Source organism: Hermetia illucens, chromosome 2, assembly GCF_905115235.1.
Source record: "Hermetia illucens chromosome 2, iHerIll2.2.curated.20191125, whole genome shotgun sequence".
In the NCBI taxonomy this organism is placed as follows: domain Eukaryota; kingdom Metazoa; phylum Arthropoda; class Insecta; order Diptera; family Stratiomyidae; genus Hermetia; species Hermetia illucens.
In genome coordinates this window covers 17076401-17082477 of record NC_051850.1, presented here as the reverse complement: position 1 = coordinate 17082477, position 6077 = coordinate 17076401, and positions in this window count along the sequence as shown.

Sequence of the window (6077 nt, the reverse complement as noted above, 5' to 3'; positions counted from 1 at the left end):
CAACAAAATTGTCAAATTTTGACTTTTACCGGAATAATATTAAGTTAGCATTATGCCATTTTCCGTTTAGTTTGAACTACAACCAGCGATTGGTAGCTGACAGATGCGCAGACGCTCTTTCCACGCATGGACGTGGGGTCACGTTAATAATCTTAGCACTGAAGCTTTAACATAACTGACTGCGGCAGAAGGTGGTTATGAATGACGTTTGAATAACTTTGCTAAACCAGCGAAAATGGAAGTCAAGGCTTTACATAGGTTTTTTAAAAAACCGAAGGACTATTGACTAGGTATAGCGGATTAATGGTCAGTTAAGATTTCATGACTAATAATCACATTCTAATTTTTAAATGCGTTTTTCTCGAAACTGCTTGTTGAAAATCTGCTGGAACTGTAGCGCAAAATCTCAAAATCTGTGCTATGAAATTCTTCGAAATTTTCACGACTTATTCACTTAACTAGGACTAGGATAATTGCGATTCGTTCGGCCGTTTTTTTAAGGTTTTGTGTGAAACAAAACTTTATTAAAATCCATTCAATATCTGTCTATCCGTTTGCTTCAAAAGCTACTGCAAGCTTCTGCCACACGGTTATGTGAGACTCTTACCTACTAAAATCATCTCCTTCTCCTTTCACTCTCCCCGTGGGACTCCCATTTGGTATTACGCCGTGGAGCTGGATCAGAATTTATTCTGCGGATGACTTCTTTCTGCTTAAGCTTCTTAGCGATGGCTGCAATCACTTTTTCGACCTTGGCCCATATCCCCTTTGCTTTCACCATACGTTTAATTATATTTTCGGGTCTAAAATGCTCCTCGGGTGTAGCTTCCAATGCAGCCCTTTGGGCTGCGAATCTCTGGCAACGGAAAACAACTCGGAATACCGGGAGCTCTTGAAGTGCGGCCTTTGAAGTTCCCTTCCATCCTTGACACTCTCAGACCATTATTGGGAGGATGTTTCTAATAAGGTTTTGCGGGGTAAAGGAGGAGGAGAAATACATATTTTTTCAAGTACCTAAATATATATCTTCGTCCACGGCAATATTTCGAATGCATAAGCCAGTGAAGGGATAGCGAATATATTTATCGCGTTTATTTTATTCTTCCCTGATAGATACGATTTCAGTCCCAGCTTTACACGTTGCAGAAACTCGGACAGCAGAATATCCTTTAGCTCACCAACTCGAGCATAGGTTCCTTGCAGAATTCCTAGGAACTTGTAGAAGTCTGTCTCGGTCATAGCTTCGATGTGGAGATCATCAATGCTATGTCCGGCATGCGGCTCGGGATGACCTTTGCGGAGGGTTTGGATTCGACATTTGTCTAATCCAAACTCGATCCGAATATCACGGCTGAACATGTCTACTATTCGCAACCGACTTCCAATGTGGTCGTCAGTACCAGCATACAACTTGATGTCATCTAAGTATTATACATCAAGTGCGTCAGTTCGCACTTAAGACTTAGGCCATACTTTATTGTGAAACCCTGCCCTCTAGTATCATTCAGTAGCCATGATAGGGGGTGCAAAACCAAAGGGACTCAAAGAATCCCCCTGCAAAATGCCCCTCCGTATATGGATGGGCTCTGAAGTATTGACACCCTCAGATGAAGGCACCGATAAGCCACCCTTTCATGACTGTCTTTATTAGTTTGTGCTCAATGCGATACAGATGTAGGACATTGATTAGCCAGGTATACGGAATGGTATCGAAAGCCTTGGCATAATTGATATTGCGACTACTGAGGTTTCTTTGCATTTTATTTGCTTATCCCACAACTACCGAGTCGATAATGAGTTGCTCTTTGCAGCCCCTTGACCCAACTCGGCAGCCCTTCTGCTCCTCGGACAGAATGTCGTTGGTTGCGAGATATGCATTGACTCTTCCACTAATGTTGGTAAGCAAGTAATCGGTCTTGTGTCTGCGGGGTCCTGCACTGTGCCCTTCTTAGAGAAAAAGCAGGTAACGCTCGCAGTGGAAATTCCTCCGGCCGCCTCATGATCTGATTTATGCTGTGTGCCAACTGACTGTGTGCGCTGTAAATTTTTTATACCAGAAATTCTGCACCAGATCCCGACCTGGGCCCCTCCAGATGTTCGAACTGTTTATGACTCGTCAAACTGCCTCATCGGTAACATCCGCAAAATTCATGCCAGGCGTTTTGGCGCGGCGGGTGCTTTCGGCGTTGATTCACTCAACATGCTGGGCGTATAACCACTATAGTCCACCCCAATACTCTTTCGCTTACCGAAAACTGTACTGTCTGGACGCTCTGTTTTGATTCGTTGAGTGATCTGAAAAAACTCCGCTGGTTCCTCGCGTATGTTGCATTGCACCCCACAACCTATATACCATTTTGAAGTTCAGACCCTCTACCAATAGTAGTGATCACAAATTAAGCTCCTTTTTGCGAAATTCTCAATATTAACGGAGATATAAGCGTTTAAAGTTTTTCCCCTGATTCCTCGAAAAATCTGAAATTTTCCGGGCACCTAGACCCCACAACCTATATACCATTTTGAAGTTCAGACCCTCTACCAATAGTAGTGATCACAAATTAAGCTCCTTTTTGCGAAATTCTCAATATTAACGGAGATATAAGCGTTTAAAGTTTTTCCCCTGATTCCTCGAAAAATCTGAAATTTTCCTGGCACCTAGACCCCACAACCTATATACCATTTTGAAGTTCAGACCCTCTACCAATAGTAGTGATCACAAATTAAGCTCCTTTTTGCGAAATTCTCAATATTAACGGAGATATAAGCGTTTAAAGTTTTTCCCCTGATTCCTCGAAAAATCTGAAATTTTCCTGGCACCTAGACCCCACAACCTATATACCATTTTGAAGCTCAGACCCTCTACCAATAGTAGTGATCACAAATTAAGCTCCTTTTTGCGAAATTCTCAATATTAACGGAGATATAAGCGTTTAAAGTTTTTCCCCTGATTCCTCGAAATATCTGAAATTTTCCTGGCACCTAGACCCCACAATCTATATACCATTTTGAGGTTCAGACCCTCTACCAATAGTAGTGATCACAAATTAAGCTCCTTTTTGCGAAATTCTCAATATTAACGGAGATATAAGCGTTTAAAGTTTTTCCCCTGATTCCTCGAAAAATCTGAAATTTTCCTGGCACCTAGACCCCACAACCTATATACCATTTTGAAGTTCAGACCCTCTACCAATAGTAGTGATCACAAATTAAGCTCCTTTTTGCGAAATTCTCAATATTAACGGAGATATAAGCGTTTAAAGTTTTTCCCCAGATTCCTCGAAAAATCTGAAATATTCCTGGCACCTAGACCCCACAACCTATATACCATTTTGAAGTTCAGACCCTCTACCAATAGTAGTGATCACAAATTAAGCTCCTTTTTGCGAAATTCTCAATATTAACGGAGATATAAGCGTTTAAAGTTTTTCCCCTGATTCCTCGAAAAATCTGAAATTTTCCTGGCACTTAGACCCCACAACCTATATACCATTTTGAAGTTCAGAGCCTCTACCAATAGTAGTGATCACAAATTAAGCTCCTTTTTGCGAAATTCTCAATATTAACGGAGATATAAGCGTTTAAAGTTTTTCCCCTGATTCCTCCAAATATCTGAAATTTTCCTGGCACCTAGACCCCACAATCTATATACCATTTTGAGGTTCAGACCCTCTACCAATAGTAGTGATCACAAATTAAGCTCCTTTTTGCGAAATTCTCAATATTAACGGAGATATAAGCGTTTAAAGTTTTTCCCCTGATTCCTCGAAAAATCTGAAATTTTCCTGGCACCTAGACCCCACAACCTATATACCATTTTGAAGTTCAGACCCTCTACCAATAGTAGTGATCACAAATTAAGCTCCTTTTTGCGAAATTCTCAATATTAACGGAGATATAAGCGTTTAAAGTTTTTCCCCTGATTCCTCGAAAAATCTGAAATTTTCCTGGCACCTAGACCCCACAACCTATATACCATTTTGAAGTTCAGACCCTCTACCAATAGTAGTGATCACAAATTAAGCTCCTTTTTGCGAAATTCTCAATATTAACGGAGATATAAGCGTTTAAAGTTTTTCCCCTGATTCCTCGAAAAATCTGAAATTTTCCTGGCACCTAGACCCCACAACCTATATACCATTTTGAAGTTCAGACCCTCTACCAATAGTAGTGATCACAAATTAAGCTCCTTTTTGCGAAATTCTCAATATTAACGGAGATATAAGCGTTTAAAGTTTTTCCCCTGATTCCTCGAAATATCTGAAATTTTCCTGGCACCTAGACCCCACAATCTATATACCATTTTGAGGTTCAGACCCTCTACCAATAGTAGTGATCACAAATTAAGCTCCTTTTTGCGAAATTCTCAATATTAACGGAGATATAAGCGTTTAAAGTTTTTCCCCTGATTCCTCGAAAAATCTGAAATTTTCCTGGCACCTAGACCCCACAACCTATATACCATTTTGAAGTTCAGACCCTCTACCAATAGTAGTGATCACAAATTAAGCTCCTTTTTGCGAAATTCTCAATATTACCGGAGATATAAGCGTTTAAAGTTTTTCCCCTGATTCCTCGAAAAATCTGAAATATTCCTGGCACCTAGACCCCACAACCTATATACCATTTTGAAGTTCAGACCCTCTACCAATAGTAGTGATCACAAATTAAGCTCCTTTTTGCGAAATTCTCAATATTAACGGAGATATAAGCGTTTAAAGTTTTTCTCCTGATTCCTCGAAAAATCTGAAATTTTCCTGGCACCTAGACCCCACAACCTATATACCATTTTGAAGTTCAGACCCTCTACCAATAGTAGTGATCACAAATTAAGCTCCTTTTTGCGAAATTCTCAATATTAACGGAGATATAAGCGTTTAAAGTTTTTCCCCAGATTCCTCGAAAAATCTGAAATTTTCCTGGCACCTAGACCCCACAACCTATATACCATTTTGAAGTTCAGACCCTCTACCAATAGTAGTGATCACAAATTAAGCTCCTTTTTGCGAAATTCTCAATATTAACGGAGATATAAGCGTTTAAAGTTTTTCCCCAGATTCCTCGAAAAATCTGAAATTTTCCTGGCACCTAGACCCCACAACCTATATACCATTTTGAAGTTCAGACCCTCTACCAATAGTAGTGATCACAAATTAAGCTCCTTTTTGCGAAATTCTCAATATTAACGGAGATATAAGCGTTTAAAGTTTTTCCCCTGATTCCTCGAAAAATCTGAAATTTTCCTGGCACCTAGACCCCACAACCTATATACCATTTTGAAGTTCAGACCCTCTACCAATAGTAGTGATCACAAATTAAGCTCCTTTTTGCGAAATTCTCAATATTAACGGAGATATAAGCGTTTAAAGTTTTTCCCCTGATTCCTCGAAATATCTGAAATTTTCCTGGCACCTAGACCCCACAATCTATATACCATTTTGAGGTTCAGACCCTCTACCAATAGTAGTGATCACAAATTAAGCTCCTTTTTGCGAAATTCTCAATATTAACGGAGATATAAGCGTTTAAAGTTTTTCCCCTGATTCCTCGAAAAATCTGAAATTTTCCTGGCACCTAGACCCCACAACCTATATACCATTTTGAAGTTCAGACCCTCTACCAATAGTAGTGATCACAAATTAAGCTCCTTTTTGCGAAATTCTCAATATTAACGGAGATATAAGCGTTTAAAGTTTTTCCCCTGATTCCTCGAAAAATCTGAAATTTTCCTGGCACCTAGACCCCACAACGTATGTACCATTTTGAAGTTCAGACCCTCTACCAACAGTAGTGACCACAAATTAAGCTCCTTTTTGCGAAATTCTCAATATTAACGGAGATATAAGCGTTTAAAGTTTTTCCCCTGATTCCTCGAAAAATCTGAAATTTTCCTGGCACCTAGACCCCACAACGTATGTACCATTTTGAAGTTCGGACCCTCTACCAACAGTAGTGACCACAAATTAAGCCCCTTTTTGCGAAATTCTCAATATTAACGGAGATATAAGCGTTTAAAGTTTTTCCCCAGATTCCTCGAAAAATCTGAAATTTTCCTGGCACCTAGACCCCACAACGTATGT